The 23,274-nt window shown below is 40.1% G+C and overlaps 2 long non-coding RNA genes across 2 annotated transcripts in view; one reads left to right on the top strand and one right to left on the bottom strand.

Moving 5' to 3' along the window:
- Window positions 1–23,274, bottom strand: part of LOC123596414 — a 280,758-nt gene that overhangs the window by 244,552 nt on the left and 12,932 nt on the right. The window lies entirely within an intron of this gene.
- On the top strand, window positions 1,363–14,571 carry LOC123596443. The gene is made up of 3 exons (XR_006711679.1): window positions 1,363–1,658; window positions 13,480–13,528; window positions 14,363–14,571. It is a non-coding gene; the product is annotated as an uncharacterized LOC123596443 (long non-coding RNA).

The following is a 23,274-nucleotide window of genomic DNA, read 5'->3' on the forward strand; positions in this document are numbered from 1 at the left end:
TGTAGAACCTGCTTGGGATTCCCTCTCTCTTCACCTCTCTGCCCCTCTTCCCTGCTTTCTTTCTCTCTCTCGCTCAAAGTCAATAAGGAAACTTAAAAAAACACAAAAAACAAAAAACAAGAGCACAAGTCAATTTGGATTAGGGCCCACCCTAACTGCTTCACTTTTATTCAATCACTGCTTTGAAGAGCTTCTCTCCAAATATGGTTACATTCTGAAGTACTGGGGTTTGGTTGGGCCTTGAACAGATGAATTTGGTGGGGAGGAGGATAGTGGGACACAATTCAGCCCCTAAAACCATTTAATGGGAGAAGTGGAGAAATTAAAACATGATACAATTAAGGATACTAAGGACTATGTTAGAGGAGATACAAAGTGATTCTGAAACATCAAATAGGATGCCTCGCCCAGCGTGGGGGAGGATGGGGAGCAGTCAAGGAAGGCTTCCAGGAGGAAGAGACGCTGCCACACTGAACCAAAAGTGGCATACGCAGAGACCTAGAAAGAGAGTGCAGCTTATATAAGTAATTCCATTTGACCAAATCATAAAGCACAAGAGTAGAAGCAAGAAGGGAGACGGGAGAGGATGGTAGGGCCAGGAGAGAGCCACCTAAGGGAGACTGGGCTCACTCCTATAGCAATGGTGTGTCAGAGAAGTACATTCTGGGGATGGGTGGGAGTGCTTACATAACCAGATGTGGGCTTTATAATAGATCATGGCATCAACTGGGGATAGATCAGGGCTCCTGCCAGACTAGGGGCTGGGCAAGCAGGTGGGAAGCTGACAAAATTATCCTCTTGAAAGATGATAAAGACCTACAGTGACCCATTAGTGGGGTGGACAGAGAGGATGGGGTTCAGAGAGGATTAGCACTGAAACTGAAGCCACGAGGAAAAAGCAGTTTCCTCCAGGAGAATATGCAGAGTGAGTAGACTGGAGACCAAGGAGGAAACTGTGGGGTCATTAGCATTTAAGGAAAGCCTAACAAACAGGGACACCACCCAGGCTGGCAGCAACATGAACTGTGAACACAAAAGGAGAACGTGTCCAACTGTAGCACACACGTCCATCTAAATGGGGCGGCCACAGCCCAGCTCCAGCAGAGGCTACCAAAGGTGCATGTCGCCCAGGCGTGCCCATCTTTGGATTCTTCGAGAAAAGTGATACTGGTGAACCCAAGGGTGAAATCATCCCCCTTTTAAAGAGTAGAAAGCAATTAGAAAACCCTAAGCAGGTCAAGCAACATGAACACGTGGGCTGTATCTAATATGCAAATCTGAATTTAGGGGATTAAACACCAACGTGACAGGGAAGGGGGACAGCAGAGAGAAGGCAGTTTTGTAGTGGAGTGGATTGTCGCCCTGCCCTCCCTGGGAAGGAGCCCACATCACACCTCATTGACATCAGGCTGGGCCCTGTCGCATGCTTTGGGCAATGGAACGTGAGCACAAGGGACCTGTGTCACTTCCTGGTGGAAGCTTTAACAGCCAGTATGTGCTTCTCTGTGATCTCTTTTTTTCCCTCTGCCAGAAGAGGGAACACATGCCACAGAGTTGTCTTCATCAGCCCAGGTCCCAGAATGAGGAGGACACAGAGCAGACCTGTGGCCAACCTACAATGAACATGGAGCACGAGTGAGACATAAATCTCTGCCTCTGTGAGTACTGAGACTTGGGGATAATCACTGGGTTACTGCTGCGTAATCTGGCCTTTCCTGACTGATGCAGTCACAGAAGCCCCAGGGGAAAGGGTTCTCGATGCATGTTGTCCAATGCTGCAGAGCCGGCTCAGAGAAAATCTGCATTCCCAGGCAGGATGGGAGACAGACGGTGGAACAGGATCCCTGAGGCAGCAAGAGGGACAGATGAGTCTCGCGGGAGGGGACTGGTCTAAGACACGAGGAGGGGCACTTCTATTTCCTCCATGAGACTTAAGGAAAGAAAGACAGCATGGATGTGATGCAGGTACAGTTTTAGGAGGCAGGTTGGTAGCAAGTTGGGTGGCTTGGAATACTATAAAATCAACAAAAAATTAAGAACCCTATGCTATAATAATGAGGCGCCTGGGTGGCTCAGTCGGTTGAGCGTCCAACTTCAGCTCAGGTCATGATCTCGTGGGTTCGTCGGTTTGAGCCCTGCATCGGGCTCTGTGCTGACAGCTCAGAGCCTGGAACCTGCTTCAGATTCTGGGTCTCCCTCTCTCTGCCCCTCCCCCACTCACGCGCGCGTGCTCTCTCTCTCTCATAGAAATAAATAAGCAATAACCATTGAAAAGAAAAACTCTGTACTATAATAATCACAAGGAAGGCGGTGTCACTTTCGCCTGGGGCAATAAAGGTAGATGTGAAAGAAAAGAATTTGAACCAGATTTGAGGACAGATACTTTATTAAGGTGCCCTGGCTACCCTAAGACATAAGTCCCAAATGTGGTAGCTTGGCCCGGTAGTAATTTTTTTTTCAAACACATGAAAAGTTCAAAACCACGGGGGACAGACTCTGAGCTACTCCCTCTTTCAGGGACAACACAGATAAGGCTCTGCCGTCTTCCATATTTGACGTGCATAAGAGCTGTTCTGATATTTACATACAGTTTGCAGGCAGACGAAGACAGGAGGGGAGAAGTACATTGGCAGGTTTGTATAAGCAAGGCCTGGAAGTGGTGCACATCAATTACACCCACTCCTAACTGCAAGAGAGGCTGGGAAATGTAGTTTACTGTTAAATGAGCAGATAGCCAGGGTCTGCCCAGTTGGAGAGCTCTGCTTGTCAGAAACAGACCAAAGGAAAGCTCAAAGCAGAAAAAAAAACGGCATAAGCAGGGGCAGAAATTTTCAATATGTATTCAGAGACTAGAATTAATTTAAAATTGCCTACAATATAGAATTCATGCAGGGGCCTATTGGCAGAGAAAGCTACAAGGGAGGCTGGATGAAAATTGAACAAAGCTTTACATACCTAATGAGAGTATTAAGTTTATCGTAGCCATCAAGGACCTAACAAAGACTCTAAAATGACATTTCACTAAGCGAGATTTTTCAAGCAGGTAGAGGTGAAGCTATCCGTTAATGGGGAGCAAAGAGATACATGGAGCAAATATGGTTAAATCTCGGTAATCCCTGAATCTGGATAAGGAATGTCTGTACCTTAGTAGGTTTTTTTTGAAAGTCCTAATGATAAAAAGGTTTTTAAAAGATAGTAAGGGCCCTTCAAAAAATCTTTCATTATGTATGCCACAAGATAATAAAACCAGTAAGGAGGGAATAGTTTTCCATCTGTTTGTTCACTAGCTTGTACTGTGAAAGCTACTAGTTGATGTGTACCCACTTTGGAAACTCTAGGACCACGAAACTGTTAGTCAAAGGTATTATTTGGGGGGAATCTACCTACTATTATCAGTACAGGAATGGTTTATCCCTGTGCTGAAAATCACAGGTACTTGATTCACTGCTTCTTCCCTGAATGTGTCAGAATTAACTTTGCAAGCAATGCCAGCCTTCCATCAGCATTGTAAATCTGTTCCGTAGATAGGCTGTGATCAGAAATGAATTCTTTGAAAGAGTCACAAACTCTTCTGTAGCATCATGATTTGTTGTTTTTCATCACTTCTTCTCAGGCTGAGTCCTACTGGAATCACCAACACTGTATTTGTTCATAAATCTCTTTTGTTTCAAGGCCAAAGATGGCATCACCCTCACATCTTTTAGCTAAGAAACACTCAAGGAGGACACATTTCAGGTTATTTCCAATGCAGGCAGATGCATGGCTTTACCCCCAAACATTTAGGATACTTTAGATTTGTCAAGAATTTTTAACAACTGCTTTTTTCATAAAAGGATAGAATTTTTCTGGGCTTATACTTTCGAGTTCTGGAGAGATAACCATGTTATTCTTTGCAAGCCAGGAAGACGTTTTTTTTTTTTTTTGCTTTTATGGAGACAGATGATGTCATGGAAAACACACACACACACACACACACACGCACAGTGATCAGGCTAATGTGAGCACCAACAGCATTTAGCAGCTGTTGACCTTGGGAAAGTTACATAACTTGTATGATCCTATGACATGAGAATAATAATACCTATTACTATGATCATTATGTGAGTGAAATAAGACAGCACGTATCAAGTACCTAACAGTGCCTAGCACACAGTTGGTGTTATGGTGTTAATACACGTATGTTTCCTCACATATACGCCACTTCCCCCACATACATTATGTTCAGATCCTGGCCTTGCCTCTGATGAGCAGAGCACCGTAATCCAAATGTGAAAGCCTACCTTACGTCAGGTGGGGTGGCACCGCTGTGCTGCATGTGTGTGCCCTCATGTACAGATACAGCACTTCCTGTGTTTTCTATTCTCTGCACCTTCTTTCTAGCACAGTCCCGTTGATGATGATTGGCCCCTTGAAACTTCACCTATGCCGGCTGCTATGCCTTGGTGGAGACACACAATTGCCTTCATGGGCTATTAAGCACCAAGCACAACGAAGAGATATGATGCTTCCAGGGGCCTCTGTAGAGGGACAGCTGAAGAAACTGCTTGTTTGACCTTACCCTGCTGCCTCCAATCTTGACTTTTCCGAAGACGGCAGAGTCCTTCCAGTCAGCGATTTTTCTGGCTCTTCCTATTCTGAGGTCAGCTGCAAAGTTTTTCTCCCATGTTTTCTTCTAGGTGTTTACAGTTTTAGGCTTTACATTTAGATCTGTGATCTATTTTAAGTTAATTTTATATAATGTTAACTAGGTTTTCAAGGATGCCTTTTATCAGAGGAAGTTCCATTCTACTCCTGGTCTACAGACAGCTTTTTTCAACTATAGATGTAGGATTGTATCCAATGTTTTTTTTTTTCCTGCATCTATTGAGATGATACTATGTTTTTTCCCTTTTTAGTTTGTTAATATGGTAAATTAAATGGATTGATTTTTGAATGTTAAGGCAGCATTCGTGGGATAAATTCCACTTGGCCATGATATATTATCTTTTTCTACACATCTTTTCTACACAAGTCAGATTAGACTTGCTAAAATTTGCTTTAAATTTTTTGCATCTATGTTTATGAGTGATATGGGTCTGTAGCCCTCTTTTCTTATAACGTCTTTACTGGTTCGGTATTTGGGTAGCACTGGTCCCTGACACTGTTGGTAGGCATTTCTTTCAGTTCCATATTCTAGAAGAGTTTGTATTGTTGGTATCATTGCTTTTTTAAATGTCTGGAATAATTCCCCAACAAAATGATCTAAATCTGGAGTTTTCTTTAGGGAAAGATTTTAAAACTACAAATTCAGTATTTTAATAAACATGTGGCTATTCAGGCTATCTATTTATTTTTAAGTGAGTTTTGGTAGCTTCTGCCTTCCAAAAAGTTTTCCCATTTCAATTAAGTGGTGAAATTGGTTGGCATAATGTTGTTCATAGCATTCCCTTCTTCTCCCTTTTATTATCTATAGAATCTTGGGTGCCTGGGTGGCTCAGTTGTTAAGCATCTGACTTCGGCTCAGGTCATGATCTCGTGGTTTGTGAGTTCAAGTCTCACATCTGTGAGCTCGAACCCCACTTCAGGTGAACACAAGCCCTGCTTCAGATGAGCCCCACTTCTCTCTCTCTTTCTCCATCTCTCTCTCTCTCTGTCCTTCCTGAGATTCTCTCTCTCTCTGCCCCTCACTCACTTGCACCCTGTCTCTCTTTCAAAAAAGAATTTATATATATATATATATATATATATATATATATATACATATATATATACATATATATGTATATATATACATATATACACACACATATAAATATATATACATATATACACCCACACACATATATATACATATATATATACACATATATACACACATATAAATATATATACATATATACACACACACATATAAATATATATACATATATATGTATATATAGACATATATAATCTCTAGTGATACCACCTTTCTCATTCCTGATATTGGTAATTTGAGTCTTCTTTTTTTCCTGATCAGCCTGACTATACTATATGTTTATCCATTTTATTGGTTGTCTCAAAGAACCAGCTTTAGGTTTCATTGTTTTTCTTTTTCTTTTTTTCTACTTCATTGATTTCCAGTCTGATCCATATTATTTTCCCTCTTTTGCTATGTTGAGTTTAGTTTGCTGTCATGCATTTTAATTTTATATATGTAATAAACACACATTGTTATCATTTTTGTTTAAATAGCAAATATCCTTTAAAGAGACTTTAGTAAGAAAAAATCTCACTCATGAATTTCTGGTACGGGAAAATTCATTTTTATGTACAGTCAGACTTCTGACATTATTTTCCTCTGCTTGAAGAATTTATTTTAAAATTATTTATAATGTGAATACACTGGTAATGAGTTGCTTCAACTCCTGAATGTCTGCAAAGTTCTTTATTTGCCTTCATTTCTTAAAAGATATTTCTGTGGAGTATAGATGCTAAATTGATGGATTTTTTTTTTCTTTCAGTAAAGATATTGTTTCACTAACTCCATCCCTGAATAATTCCAAGAAGAAATCTGTTATTGTTATTATCTTTCTCCTTCTTTATGTAATATGCCCCTTTTTCCTGGCCACTTTTAAGATTTACTCTTTATCATTGATGTTTTACTCTTTATCATTGATTTTGAGCAATTTGATTAGGATGCGATGATGTAGTTTTTATGCAGTTTTCTTGCTCTTGGGGTTCATTGAACTTTCTGAATCTGTGAATTGACAGTTTTCATCAGATCTTAAAAACTTCGAGCCATTGTTTCTTCAAAAATCTTTCTACTCCCCTCTACTTTGGAGGATTCTGAATACAGTCCAAATATACTGCTTGAACTTACTCCACAGTTCACTGGTGCTTTTTCTCCCCAGTTTATTTTCTTTAAAAAAAAAAATCTGTTTAATGTTTATTTCTGAGACAGAGCATGAGTGGGGGAGGGGCAGAGAGAGAGGGAGACACAGAATCAGAAGCAGACTCCAGGCTCTGAGCTGTCAGCACAGAGCCTGACCCGGGGCTTGAACTCACAAATCATGAAATCATGACCTGAGCCGAAGTTGGTCGCTCAACCGACTAAGCCACCCGGGCGCACCCCACCCCCCAGTCAGTTTATTTTCTGTGTTTCACATTGGATAGTTGCTGTTTAATGCCTTCAAATTTAAACTCTTTACTTCTGCAATGTGTAATCTACCTTTATTCTATCCAGTGTATTTTTCATCTCAGACATTGTAGTTTTCATCCCTAGAACTCTGATTTGGGCATTTTATATTTAGCATGTCTCTAGTTACCTTTTCTAACATATAGAATATAATTATAATAAGTGTTTTTAATGTCCTTGTCCAACAGTTTTAGCATTTTTCAGTTGTGGAGTAAGTGTGTCAGTTTCAACTGATCGGTTTTTATCTTCATTTTGTTTGTATTTTACTTCTTCTTTGCATGCTTGGTAATTTTTTATTGGATACCAGACATTATGAATTTTACCATGTTTCTGAATATTTTTATATTCCTAAATTCTTATATTTTGTTCTGGTACATAGTTATATTAATTGGAAAAATTGTTGTTTGGGGGTCTTGCTTTTAAGATTTTTTAGACAGGACCAGAGCAATACACAATATACAGCTAGTTAGTCCACTACTGAGGACTTTTCTGAGGACTCTACTTTATGTCCCATGTGTTATGAGTTTTTCTAGCCTGGTTGGTGTGGACAGACACTATTCCTGGCTCTGTGTGAACAATGGGCATTGCTTCTTCTAGTCTCTTTGGATAGTTCCTTCCCTCACTGCAAGTGGTTTCCTTATTTGTATATACTGACCAGTACTCATTTGAATGCTCAAGGGGACCCCCTGCAGATCTTTGGAGTTTCCTTTCTGTGCAGCAATCTCCTCCCTTGTGCTCTGCCCTCTGAACCCTGGAGAACTTTCAGCTCTGACTTTTCAACTCAGGGAGACCAGCAGTCCCCTCCTAGGTTCTTCCTTTCTACACCACAGCCTAAAAACTCTCTTAAGACATAACTTGTAGAAATCATAGGCAGAGCCACTTTACAAGCTCAAAATTTTTTTAACAGAAGGGACCTCTCTCACACTGTTTATGATATGATATCCAACAAGGAGTAGATTCTCAACTAATACTTGTTGAACTGAAAGGAAATTGTATGCACTCTCCAAAGTGAGATAAAGTAAGACCCCATGAGATGCATGACCTTCTCTAACTCATATTCCAAATCCCTTCTTCGTCCCTTTACTCTACTTGCTTATCAGGAAAATTCCAGAAGCTAGTCAGGTCAACATGCATTTTATTTTGTTGTATTTTGAATTAAAAGTCAAATATGTGTTATTTTTTTTCCCCTCTCTTCTCTTTGACAGTTAGAAACAGATGTTCTAACATTCTGAGGAAGCCCTAATATGATAAGACCTTAAAAAGTGAACATTATAGTACCACTGAGAACAGACAAATGTAAAAACAAAATGTTTCAGCTCCCAAAAGGCCAAATTCGAGGAGATGGAAGTAACAAGAGGAACAGGAAATCACATTACTATCACTCTTAGCCATTTCCCAGGATGTTTCAGAGGATGAGATGACTCTAATGACCAGCAGCAATTAATTACTAGCCAGCACTGCCCCTCAAAAGTTCTGAGTTTGGGGAAAAAATGCACCTCACTTCAGCAAGTCTCCTGTAAATGTGACAGTCATCACACTCAAGCAAGCAATCTGATAGAAGGAAAGGATGCTTTGGCTTGCTCTTATTTATTATTTATTTATTTATTGGAGTTATCTCTACACCCTACATGGGGCTTGAACTCACAAGCCTGAGATTAAGAGTTGAATGTTCTTCCAACTGAGCCAGCCACGTGCCCTGTTGGGTGCCCAGAAATATTTCCTCCTGAGAGCAGCAGTGGGTCCATTGACATGGTGCTCTCCTTAGCTGCCTCACAGCACCATCAGTCTCTCCTGGAAAGATGAAAAACCAGGTGTGTTGGCGAGGCTATACAATTTAAAGTCAGACGATGGATGTTCACATCCTGCTCAGCCCTGTAATATATGTTTGATATTGAAAAAAAAAAAAAAAAACTCAATTCTTATATTAGTCGGCTAGGGATGTCACAACAAAATACCACAGACTGGGCATCTTCTATGACAGAAATTTATTTTCTCACAATTCTGGAGGCTAGAGTTCTTAAACTCTGCTCACCAAGGTGTCAGCAGGTTTGATTACACCTGAGACTTCTCTCCTTGGCTTATACGTGGCCATCTTCTCACTGGGCCCTGACATGGGCCTCTCTCAGGCTATTTGTTTCTCTATGTGTCCTAATATCCTCTTCTTCTAAGCACACCAATCAGAGTGGATTGTTTATGGCCTCATTTCAGCTGAATTACCTTTTCAAAGCCCCTCTCTGCCAACAGTCGCATCCTGAGGTACTAGAGGTTAGGACGTCAACATAAGAATTTTGAGGCGGGGTTGGGGGGGAAACACAATTCAGCCCACAACAGTTTTCAGAGTCACATTTGCCCCAGTCAAAAGAAGGAGGTAGCAAGAGTTGCCTTGAAAGTTTGTGGTGAGTAAAAACTCAACTTTCTTGAAGTACTCACACAGGAAAAAGAACAGACCATAAATATACAGCTCAATGGGTTTTCAAAAAGTGAAGAGTTTTGTCACCAACCAAACCTAGAAACAAACCCAGAGACCCTTTTGCCCCTTCCACAAGGTAATCACTAGCTCAATTCCTAACAGGATAAACTAATTATGCTTGTGTTTCTATGTATTCTTTGTGTCGGGCTTTTCTCATTCCATATTGTTTTTGAGAGTCATCATGATGTTGGGTACCATTGCAATTCCTTCATTTTTTCTTGCTATATTGTATTCCCTTGCATGATTACTGCAGTCAACTTATGCATCTATTATTAAGGAATATTTGAGTTGTCTCCAGTCAGGGCCATAACTAGAAGTGCAACTATGAATACTTTTGTACCTGTCTTTTGCTGAACACTGTACACATTCTTCTGGATATATACCTGGGAGAGTAATTGCTGAGTCATAGGGTATGCCCATATTCAACATTAGTAGATATTATCTGACATTTTCCAAAGTAGTGGTATGAATTTTTACACTCACTAGAAGTATATGAGAGTTCCAGGTACTCCACATAAGGATACAGTTATTTTTAATACAGAAAACTTGGAAACAAGCTATCAAACAATAGGGAATTAGTTAAATAAATCATGTTTCCATGCAGTGTACTAGAAAATAGTCATTAAAAATGTTACTCTCAATAATGTATTGAGTGAAAAGATCAGGTCACAAAACTCTGGTACAGTTTGTGGCCAATGCTGTTAAAGAAAAATTAAGTGCATAATTTTATCCATGTTAAAAGAAACCAAAGGTTGACCCTGGTTTTCTCTGAGAGGCTGGATTACAGATGATTTTTTTTCTATTCATAGTTTTCCATATTTGTTTTCTAAAACATTTTTAAATGACTGTTTATTGCATTTATAATTAATTGGGGAAAAAGACAATAAGGATTACAAATTATATCATTCTCTCTTACCCACTTCTCAGGTTATTTATGAGACACAATGAGAAAATGCTCATAGAAATTCTTTGAAAAAAGGCCAAGCACTATTTGAATGTTTGTTGTTATTATTATTATTATTATTATTATTATTATTATCATCATCACCATAATTGCTTCTGCCTATTTTCTAACACTGAACAGAAAGTTAGAGATGCACAGAATGAGCTGGAAACGACATAGCCACAGGGGTGCAGCAAGTGATGATACAGGGTCAAGGCTCCACCTGAGTGCTTCTCCATTCTAATTGCACGTTAGAATCACCCAGAATCACCTGGGGAGTTTTAAGAATATACAGCAAGTAAATAAGGATCTCCAGGTACAAAGTCAGGCATCAACATTTCCCAAAAGTTTCTCTGTTAATTCTGCTGTACAGCCGGGTCCAGAACTCCTAAATGCAGGCGAGCCCCTGCACTTTAAGCCACCATTTTATTGTTCGTTGGGAGTGAGGGACGGAGATGAGGGGGCTGGGATATAGTCAAGCCTGAGAGAAATCCCTGGAGGGTCTGAATGTCCTAGGGTGCAATCGTTTGTCCAGTCATATGTGTTCTAATATCAACTTGACATTTTCCACTGGGTGGGGTTGGGAAAACTAGATTCTGAGGGCCCCCAGAAACTGGTCTACTTCCCTCACTGGAAAATTTCCTAGTCTATGTGGCACAGACAAATGATGACAATAAGCATTCCTACACCAGATTAAGGCTATCAATGCAGTTTCCTGGGCATTATCTCACTGGGGACTTGTGATCTCCCCACTTTTGTCACATTGGTGGATACTTATTCCAATATTTTCCCATTTAATAACTTTAGTAAGATAATCGATATATAATAAACTGCATATTTTTAAGCATATGTATGTTCTGTGGAAACATCACCACATTCAAGGTGGTGAATATACCCACAACCCCCACAAACCTTCCTCATGCCCCTTCATGATCACTCCACATCGACCCCGCCCCCAACTCCAGGCAAACCCTAATCTGCTTTCTGATTAGTTTATATTTTCTAAAATTTTATTTGGATGAACTTGCACAATATTTGTCTGTCTCTTTTTATTCACCATAATTATTTTGAGATTCAGCCAGGTTGTTGCTCACTAGTATTCCATTTTATAGACATACCACAATTTATTTATCCATTCTCTTACGAATTGGACATTTGAGTTGTTTCCAGTTTGGGGCAATCATAAATAGAACAGCTGTAGATACTCATGTGTAAGTCTGACAGGGATATATGCTTTCAGTTCTGTTGCGTAAATACCTATACAGCTAGTTTAAGTGTATGTTTAACTTTTTGAGGCAACTATCAAGCTGTTTACCACAGTGGTTGTGGCATTTTCATTCCCAACAGGATAGTATAAGGTTTCAACTCTTCCAAATCATCTTTAACATTTGGTATGGTCAGTCTTTAATTTTATCTAGTCTTATGGTTATGTAGTGATAGCAAATGGTGGTTATTTTACTAATGATTAATGATGGCCTTCAACCCTGACCTCACATGGTACATGTACACACACACACGTGCACACACCCATGCACGCAAGATGAATGATAGACCTGAGTATAAAAACAAAAATTATAAAACTTCTAGGAAAAAAACACAGTTGCAATACACATTTGGGTGGGCAAAGATTTCTTAGATAGGACGCAAAAGGAAAAATAATGTTCATAAGATAACGTATGAAACTTTTTCAAAACTAAAATCTTTTGCTCTAACGATCCTATTAAGAGAATGAAGCAGGAAGCACAGTCTGGGAGAGATTTTTGCAAAGTCTTCATCTGGTAAAAGGCTTCTATCTAGAATATGTAAAGAATTCTAAAAACTCAATAAAAGAAGGCAATCCAGTTTTTTTTTTTTTTAATGGGTGAAAGATTTGAAAGGTTCCTTCCCCAGAGAAAGTATATGGCTAGCAAATAAAAATCCAAAAATATGCCCAGCCTCAGTTCTAGTAATCACTTTTAAGGTAAGCGGAGTAGGTACCATTATTGTTGTCATTATTCCCATTTTGCAGATGAAGAAACACAACGAATGAGGTCACATGACCTAAGTTTACACAACTAGCAAGTAGAAAGTCTGGATTAAAGTCTGACTCCAGCCCAGGGTTCTCCCGTGACACAGCCAGTAATCTGGAGAGCCAGCAGAGAATCTAAGGCAGCATCTTGTGAAAACAATTAGGGGTGAAAGGGATTGGTCTGTGGGGTCATCACACAGAGACAGTGACACATAAAGGAGATGAGGTGAGAAGGCAGGGACCAGAAAGTGTCTGGGCAAACCAGGGCCAGGAGCACACCGAACCCAAGGAGCACGGATGCCAACAGACAGGGGCATAGCCGAGTGTGGAGGCAGGTCAGAGTCAGAAGTCAGAAAGGGACATGTGTGCAAAGGCCAGTGCGAGCTGAAAGCCAACCCCCAGGCAGGCAACCCACATTGCAGATTGGACTTCATGCTGTCTGTGGTGGACAGTTCCAACCCAGAAAGGAGCCTGGAAGCCATACTGCAGCAATGAATGGATCACCGTAACCGGAACAAAACCTGAGCCACGCACAAGCCCAGGTACTTCAGAGGTGGCAGAGATAACACGGAAGGCGTCCTGCTTGACCACTGAACACATGTTGGGGCAGGAATTGGAGGGTGTGGCATCAGTGTAAGCAGGCCGCCCCGGAGACGTGACATGCAGTTGATCTTGGAGACTGACGCATAAAAAGTCACTGGTAGGAGTTGAGGGTCAAACGTGATTTATTTTGGCTTCTTTAATTTCAGTTCCCAACTTCTGTTTTAATTGTACCTTGATTAAATGGGCTTAAAATGAATAACTGAATGTTTTAAGATATTACTCATCTATATGCCTTCAATCATATCACTGATCTCACTAATCAGCAGTCTTGCCCTGTGCCTGATGATGTTGTCTTACAGATACTGTGGTAACTCCAGAGCCAACAGAGACGCTCCAAAACCCGAAAAGGTAAACGAACATTGGTACTGCTCACTGAGAAGGAAATGCGAGGGAGGGGTGAGACAAGGCAGAGAGGGTTTTAAAATGCAATGTCCCAGTTAAATATACCAGCTATGGTGCTTATTCTCAACTGCACTGGCTCTCATTTCCTAAAAGTCAGGGCGTGTGATACAACAGAGTTAAGGCCAAACATCACAGTAAAACGCAAGAGCCCCATAATAGACAGTTTCTGTGCATTGGGTTTCAGAGTGCGCCATTACAATCACTCATTTCTTCTGCTAGGCGGCCTCCCTAGTCCAGCCACACCAGTCCACACACGAAGCTACCTTTCACCGTCCTGCCCCAGAGGCGCCGTGCTAAGCTGAGTCACAGGCTGGAGAGAGTTACAAAGGTTTCCAGTGATGTTCCCGTACGATCAGAGTCCAGGCCAGGGCACCCAGGACAATCACTCACACAAGTCAAAGACAGTCTTCTGTAAGCACAACCAGCTAAGAGCCTCGGGCTAGTGGACTTTGGACCCAGAGCTAGGCTGTGAGCAAGGCCAGGCACAGCCCCGAGCAAGCACCTCTTCCCCATCAGTGCCCAGATACAACCTTATATCCTTTGCAATCATTTCAGATTTACTAAAGGAACCATTTTCCTCAGGCAGTGCATTTCTAATAGGTTACTAGCCCCAAGTCTTTAGCCTCTAGCAAGGGGGTATCACAGAATACTTCCCTGGCTTCCCCCACCTCCCAGAAAAATATAAGTGTAATTGCAGAACAAGAGGGATGTTTAATAAAAGGTCTCCATTATGTCAGTAAATGTATCATAACTCAAAAATAGCGTTTACCATTATCACAGGCTTGAAGCTTTCGTATGATCTTTGGCCTCATTCTCCAAACTCCAGCCAACTAAACTTCCTGGAGGTCATCTGCCACTGCATTTTCCACAACGCCATAAAAGTTACAGCTGTTTAGAGCTGGTTGGAACCACACAGATCATCTACGAGATGATCTACACAGATGAACAAGGACAATAAACTTTTAGTGACCATGTACTACATCCCAGGAACCATGTCATGCATTTACGTAGTACCTCTTTGGGGGCACCTGGGTGGCTCAGCCAGTTAAATGTCCCACTTCAGCTCAGGTCATGATCTCACAGTTCATGAGTTCGAGCCCCATGTCGGACTCTGTGCTGACAGCTCAGAGCCTGGAGCCTGCATCTGATTCTATGTCTCCCTCTCTCTCTCTCTGCCTCTCCCCCACTCACACTCCATCTCTCAAAATGAATAAACGTTAAAAAAAAATAAAATAAAACAGGGGCGCCTGGGTGGCGCAGTCGGTTAAGCGTCCGACTTCAGCCAGGTCACGATCTCGCGGTCCGTGAGTTCGAGCCCTGCGTCGGGCTCTGGGCTGATGGCTCAGAGCCTGGAGCCTGTTTCCGATTCTGTGTCTCCCTCTCTCTCTCTGCCCCTCCCCCGTTCATGCTCTCTCTCTGTCCCAAAAATAAATAAACGTTGAAAAAATAAATAAATAAATAAATAAAACACATAATAAATAAATAGTGCCTCTTTTAATCTCCCATCAGCCCCTCAGAGTTGGTACTTTTATCATCCACACTTGACACAGGAGATTTTAAGCAGGAAGTTCAATGTCACACACTGAGGAAGAGACGGCATTTGTCTGTATGTCCACCGTGGTCCAGTGAGCTCCGAACCACTGCCATATATTGGCTGTTTCTCCAACCAATGAGGCTACGTGAACTTGCAGACTCCAGAATCTTAGTGAGACCCTCTTCTGACTGGAGCCGGCCATTCCCATACACAGTAGGCCACGTACAACCACAGAAAACACTGCATCCACCTGCACTACAAGCCCAACACAATACTCACTTCTTAATGTTTATGTTACATCATAAAATGTAAGAACTGCAGAGGGGCTTTAAAGGCCATTCAGTCAAAATCAGTTTAGAAATGTGAATGCAAATCCTGGAGAAGTGAAAAGGCTTTCCTAGAATCCCACAACTACCTCAAAGGCAGAGCAAGAATAATGTTTTAGGAGTTAAAAATAGTATGCTGACAACGGATATTCCCAAGACAGTAACATAGGTTGTTCCTGACTTTGCTCCCCACACAAGAACTATCAACTATTCAAGAATAAGACACCACTGACATAATCTTAGAACATGGAGATGAGGCTGAAGCCCCACCCTGCACCTCAGAGACCAGGCCAGATTGCAGTAGAGGATAAGACAAGCAGCTACACATTGACCACACCGCCCCTCCCCCAGAATAGCACAACACTATGTGGAGAGGTCTTCCGTGAGCCTCCGATTCCTCCAGTGGGAAAAGAAAATCCAGGGGGGAATGTCAGCTCCCGCAGCATTCTGGGTCACTCTGTGGGAGCCCCTACTCTGATCTCACACCACAGGGATTTCAGGGGAATCATTGGGACCCATGACAGAGAAGGGGGAAAGGGCTTGCAATAACCAGCACTCAGGGATCTTGGCAGACTGAGTTTCTATCTGCAGTGCCCAAGTAGTAACCCCAAACAGCGACTTTGCTCATCTACAGAACCAAGTTGAAGGCACACTCTGACCAGGAAACTCAGTGTGATACAGATCTGCCTGATTTGGATACTCAAATGAGGAATTTTGCTTGCCCTAGAGCCTAGTTTGCCCCCATCCAGGCAAGGTGCCGAGTCACAGCCCCACCCACCACGAAAGTGCCTTCCAGCTCCATAAAACCAGAAGGGCTGGTGAAAACACCTGAAAGTTGTGTGGCCCAGAGGCACTCGAGCTGAGAGAATGGCAGACAGACCCAATAGTTTGTACAGCAAAGTCAATGGCCCTGTTCATCCAGGAAACTTCAGATGTGGGTCAGCTTGCGTTAAGACAACAAAGAGCTTTACCAGTTTTCGAGCTGCTTCCCCTGCTGCACCTGAGCAGGGAATCTACTTTGTAGCCCAGGTCATGACTGAATATAGCCTTCAGCCTATCTGACCAGGGAATCTAACGAGAGAACACAGCCCATGGCTTCCCCTGGCTGCAGAGCAAAACTAATGACCTCACCTGACCAAAGAATTCAAGGCAAGAATTTCACACCCAGCAAAGCTGTCCTTCAGAAATGAAAAAGGGATACAGACTCTCCACCTCTCTGCAAAAAAGCTGAGGGGGCTCATTGCCACCAGAACTCCCTTACAAAAAATGCTAAGTGAGTGCTTTGAGTAGAAGTAAAAGAACACCAATTAACATCAAAAAAACACAAAAAGGTAGCAAAATCTCACTGGTAATGGTAAATATATAGTCATAGTTAGATTCTGCAATGTGGTAATAGTGGTACATAACTCACAACTCTAATTTAAAAGTTAAAAAAATTAATGTAGCAAAAACAACCATAAATACAACAATCTATTATTAGTTACACAATATAAAATATATGTAAGTTGTAACAGCAATAACCCAAAATGTGAAGGGGAGAAGTAAAAGTGTGAAGTGGAACTTCTATTGAAGCTATATAGTTACCAGTTTAAAATAGGGTGTGATAAGTTTAAGACTTTATATATATATAAGCTTCATGGCAAACACAAGGGAAAAACCTGTAGTAATTACACAAATAACATGATAAAGAAGTCAAAGCATACAGATACCAAAAAACATTTAAAATACACAAAAAGATAGCAGGATAAGAAACAAGGAAAAATGGGGCGCCTGGATGGCTCAGTAGGTTAAGTGTCCAACTCTTGGTTTCAGATCAGGTCATGATCTCATGGTCATGAGATCAAGCCCTGTGTCAGGCTCCATGCTTAGCATGGAACCTGCTTGGGATCCTCCCCCTCTCTCTGCCCTTCACCCACTCCCTGTCTAAAAATAAATAAACTTGAAAAGAAAAGAAAAGAAAAGAAAAAAGAAAAGAAAAGAAAAGAAAAGGAAAAAAGAAAAGAAAGGAAAACAAGGAACAAAGGATCTATAAAACAACCAGAAAACAATTAACAAAATGGCAATAGTAAGTCCTTACCTATCAATAATCACTTTAAATGTAAATGGATAAAATTATCCAAAAGACATAGAACAACTGAATGGATTAAAAAAAAAAAAGAAAGAAAGAAAACCAAGATCTTGCAATACGCTGCCTAGAAGAGATTCACGTTAGCCTTAAAGACACACATAGGCTAAGAATGAAGGGATGGAAAAAGGCATTTCAAGCAAATACTCATCAAAACAAAAACAAAAACAGAAAACAGCAAAAGCAGGGGTAGCTTTACTTATATCAGATCTCAAACTAAAAATGGTAAGAAAAAAAAGAAAGTCATTATATAATGATAAAGGAGTCAATACATCAAAAAGATAACAATTATAAATTTTCATACACCCTATATTGGAGCAGCTAAATATATAAAGCAAAAACTAATAGAGCTAAAAAGAGGAATGAACAATAATATAATGATAATTCGGGACTTTAATACCGTACTCTCCACAATTGATAAACCAGCCAGAGAACCAATAGGGAAACAGCAGATTTGAACAACACTGTGGACCAAATGGACCTAACAAACATATACAGAACATTCTACCCAACAATAGCAGAATACACATTCTTCTAAAGCACAAGTAGAACATTTTCTAGGATAGATCATATGTTAGGCCACAAAACAAGTCTTAGAAGGGATGCTTGGGTAGCTCAATCGGTTAAGCGTCCAACTTTGGCTCAGGTCATGATCTCACAGTTTGTGGGTTTGAACCCCGCATCGGGCTCTGTGCTGACAGCTTGGAGCCTGGAGCCTGCTTTAGATTCTGTGTCTCCCTCGCTCTCTGCCCCTCCCCTGTTTGTACTCGGTCTCTCTCTCAAAAATAAATAAAACATTACAAAAAATTTTAAAAAATAAACAAGTCTTAGAATACTCAAGAAGGTTGAAATCACACCAAGTATCTTTTCTTACCATAATAGCATGAAACTAGAAATCAAGAAGAAGAAAACTGAAAAATGCATGAACTCATGGAAATTAAACAACACTCTCTTGAAGAACCAAGGGATCAAAGAAGAAATTAAAGGGAAATAAAAAGTTTCTTGACACAAATAAAAAATGGAAACACATATACCAGAACTTACAGAATGTAGCAAAAGCAGTTCTGAGAGTGAAGTGCATAGCAATAAATACCTGCATTAATAAGAAAGGCCCCAAGGCACCTGGGTGGCTCAGTCGGTTAAGCACATGACTCTTGATCTTGACTCAAGTCATGATCTCACAGTTCATGGGCTTAAGCCCCATGTCCAGCTCTGCGCTGATGGGGTGGAGCCTGCTTGGGCTTCTCTCTCTCCCTCTTTCTCTCTCTCTCTGTGCCCCTCCTCCATACTTGTTTTCTCTCTCAAAATAAATAAATAAACTTTAAAAAATTAAAAAAAAAAAAAAAGAAGAAAGGTCCCAAATAAACATCTTAACTCTGTTCCTTAAAGAACTTGAAAAAGAACAAACTGAACTCAAAGTTATCAGAAGAAAGGAAATAATAAATATTAGAGCAGAAATAAATGAAATAGAAAACAGAAAAATGAAAAAGATGAACCAAACTGCTATTTCTTTGAAAAGATAAGCAAAATGGACAAAACCTTAGCTAGACTAACCAAGGAAAAAAGAGAAAGAATCCAAATCAGCAAAGTTATTAATGAAAAAATAGACATATAATTGATCCCACAGAAATTCAAAGGATCATCAGAGGCTACTATATGACAATAAATTGGACAACCTAGAAAAAAATGGAATAATTCTTAGAGGCATACAACCTAATGAAGACTGAATCAAGAAGAAATAAAAAAATGTGAATAGACCAATTACTAGTAAGGAAATTGAACCAGTAATCAAAGATCTTTCAATAAAGGAAAGTCCAGGCCCACATGGCTTGTGGCAAATTTTACCAAATATTTTTTAAAAAATGAACACCAATCCTTCTTAAAACTCCCATATTTCAAAGAGGAGAGAACATTCACAAACCCATTTTGTAAGGCCAGAATTATCCTGATACCAAAACCAGAAAAGGAGACTACTAGAAAAGAAAACTTCAGGTCAATATCTCTGATGAATATAGATGCAAAAATTCTCAACAAAATACCAGCAAAGTGAACTCAGCAACGCATTAAAAAATCATTCACCATGATCATGTGGGATTTATCCCTGGAATGCAAGGATGGTTCAACATATGCAAATCAATGTGATATATCACATTAATTGAATGAAAGAAAAGGATCATATGCATTCAACAAAATTCAACATCCACGCATGATAAAAACTTTTAACAGATTAGGCATAGGTAGAACATATCTCAACATAATAAATGCCAATAGGACAAGCCCACAGCTAACGTCTCGCTCAATGGCAAAAGAATGAAAGAATGGAAGAGAAAAAGACAAGAGTGCCCATCTCATCATTTCTATTCAATATAGTACTGAAAATCCTGACTAGAGCAATCAGGCAAGAACAATAAAAGGCAACAGAACTGGAAAGGAAGAAGTAAAATAGTTCCTGTTTACAGATGACATGATTTTATATACAGAAAATCCTAAATACCCAACCTAAAAAAGGCTAGATCTAACCAATGAACTTAGCAAAGTTTCAAGATACACAGTTAATAGACAAAATCTGTAAAATTTATATATACCAACAATGAAATTTCTGAAAAAGAAATAAAGAAATTGATCCCATTTACAAGAGCATCAAAAACAATAAAATGCTTAGGAATAAACAGAAGGAAGTAGAAGATCTCTACACTGAAAACTACAAGACATTGATGAAAGAAATTGAATGAAACACACAAGTAAATGGAAATATTACTGTGTTTGCTGATGGAAAATTAATATTGTTAAAATGTCTAAACTACCAAAAGTAATCTATAGAATCCTACAGTAATCTAAGTGATCCTTGATATTTCAAAAGCATTTTTTTTTCCACAGAAGCAGGAAAACACACCTAAAATTTATATGGAACCACCAAAGAAATCCTGAATAAAAACAAAACAGGAAGCATCACATTTCCTGATTTCAAGCTACAATATAAAGCTATGGTCATCAAACAGCATGGTATTGGCATTAAAAAAAGACAAACAAGCAATGAACAGAAGTGACAGCCCCAAAACAGACCCAAGCATATAAAGTCACCTAATATCTGACAAGGAAAGCAAGAGTACTCAATGATGAAAAGATAGTCTCTTCAATAAATGGTGCTGGGATAACTGGATATTCACATGTAAAAGAATGAAACTCGACCCATATCTTACATCATTCACAAACATTGACTTGAAATGGATTAAAGACTTAAAATTTAAGACCTGAAACCATGAGACTCCTAGAAGAAAATATAGCAATAAAGCTCCTTGACATGGGTCTTGGTAATGATGTTATGGATAGGACACTTAAAGCACAAGCAACAAAAAATTAACAGATGGGACTACATCAAACTAAAATGCTTCTGCATAGCAAAAGAAACCATCAATAAAGTGAAAAGATAGCCTACAGAATGGAAAAAAAAAATATTTGCAACTCATATATCTGATAAGGGGTTATTATCCTACCACTCAGTAGCAAAAAAAACCAAGTAGTCCAATTTAAAAATGGGCAAAGGATCTGAACACTTTTCTCCAAAAAATATATATAGAAAGCCAACAGGTATGTTTTTAAAAAATGCTCAACACCACTAGTCTTTAGGGAAACGCAAGTTAAAACCACAATGAGATATTACCTCACATCTGTTAGAATGGCACCATAAAAAAGACAAGAGGTAACAATGCTGGTGAGGACGAAGAGAATAGGAACCCATGTGGACTGTTGGTGAGGTTGTACACTGGGACAGCTGCTATAGAAAACAGTATGGAGGATCCTCCAAAAGTTAAAAATAAAACTGTATGACCCAGATATTCTACTTCTTGGTATTTATCCAAAAATAACAAAAACACTATCTTGAAGAGATATCTGCACCCCCATGTTCATAACATTATTTCCAACAGCGAAGCTGTGGAAACAACCTAAGTATTCCCCAGGGATGAAGTTGTGGCAGATACATACAACAGAACATTATTCAGCCATTATAAAAGATAAGGAAAAAAATTTTTAAAAATAAATAAATAACAGATAAGGAAATCCTACCATTTGTGCCAACATGGATAGACTTAGAGGGCATTATGCTAAGTGAAGTAAGTCAGAGAAGGACAAGTACTGTATGATCTCACTTATATGTGGAATCTTTAAAAAAGACAGAAAAACTCATAAAGAGATCAGACTTGTGATTACCAGAGGCAGAGGGCTGGAGGAGAAGGAATCGGAGAAGGCGGTCAAAAGGCACAAACTTCCAGGTATAAGATAAACAGGTACTACGAAGGGAATGTACATGATGACTATAGCTATCACCGCTGTGTAACATATAGGAGAGTTAAGAGAGTAAATCGTAAGAGTTCTCACCACAAGGAGAAATTTTTTCCTTTTTCTTTTCTTTTTATTGTATCTATATGAGAAATGGGTGTTAGCTGAACCTATCGTGGTGCTCATTTCACAATACATGTAATCAAACCATCATGCCATACATCTTAAATGTATACAGTGAAGGATGTCAATTATTTCCCAATAAGACTAGAAAAAAAGAGAAAATAGTATACTGTTTTATTTCCTCCATCTTTTCCTCCCCTAAAAAGGCAGTTGAACCTACTAACCTAGTGTTAGAAACTTATGAGAAAGGTCATCATCCCCTCCTGGAAAAAAAAAAAAAATTCCCTCTCCAGTTGAGATTATTAACCTTTTTATTCCAGAATTTATGGAACATGCAGCTCAAGGGTATAGTGTGACTTAACTTGAAAAAGGTCAGTTCCTTCTTCGGGGCTTTCTAGCAATTTTACAATAATGTTGTACATTCATACAGCGCATTTTCTGCTAGGGAAATGGAAGCATCAAAATTTAGTATCTGTCAGTTATTTTTTGAAGTGATCGGTTAGTTTACCGGTAGACGGTCAAGGTCCCAGCACTGGGGGATATGTGGGAAGGAGGATGCAGACAGAGGGAGCAGAAGACTCAGACTCTGTAAGCAGTTTAGGACCCTTGCGAATTCCCCGCCCCCTTCCCTGCCATAAAAACAGACAGCAACCAAAAAACTGACAGCTATCTGCATTCTTGGAGAAAATTAATTATAGCTACAGAAAAGAAAATGAGAAGGGAGGAAATAGGAAAACAACGAGAGGAAACGAGAGGAAACAGGGAAGAAGAAGATAAAAGACCATCAATAAGATGAAAACAAACGGGGCACTTGGGTGACTCAGGAGGTTAAGGATCCGCCTCTTGGTTTCGGCTCAGGTCACGATCTCACAGTTCATGAGATCGAGCCCAACATTGGGCTGTGCACTGACAGCATGGAGCCTGTTTAGGATTCTCTCATTCCCTCTCTCTCTCTCTCTCAATCTGTACCCTCCTCTCTCCCCCTATCCCTCTCAAAGTAAATAAATAAACTTAAAAAAAAAAAAGATGAAAAAACGAGGCAACAGCACCACATCCTAGCACAGCTCAGGTGTGGACAGGTGTGGAAGGTGTGGGGAAGACCCCCGAGTTGGCAGGCAGAACCCTCAATCCAGACTTAATGGCAAGGAGCTAAGCCCCAGTCTTTCAGGCAGGCAGTGACAGCTTGTTATCTGAGATAACAAACACTTGAGGGATTGGACATCTTCCCAGCAGGCCCTTAAGGGCTAAGTCCTCATCCTTGGGACAAGAGAGGGGCAGATAAGAACAAGATGAGCCCTCTGCCAGC

Source organism: Leopardus geoffroyi, chromosome A1 (genome assembly GCF_018350155.1).
Source record: "Leopardus geoffroyi isolate Oge1 chromosome A1, O.geoffroyi_Oge1_pat1.0, whole genome shotgun sequence".
Classification (NCBI taxonomy): domain Eukaryota; kingdom Metazoa; phylum Chordata; class Mammalia; order Carnivora; family Felidae; genus Leopardus; species Leopardus geoffroyi.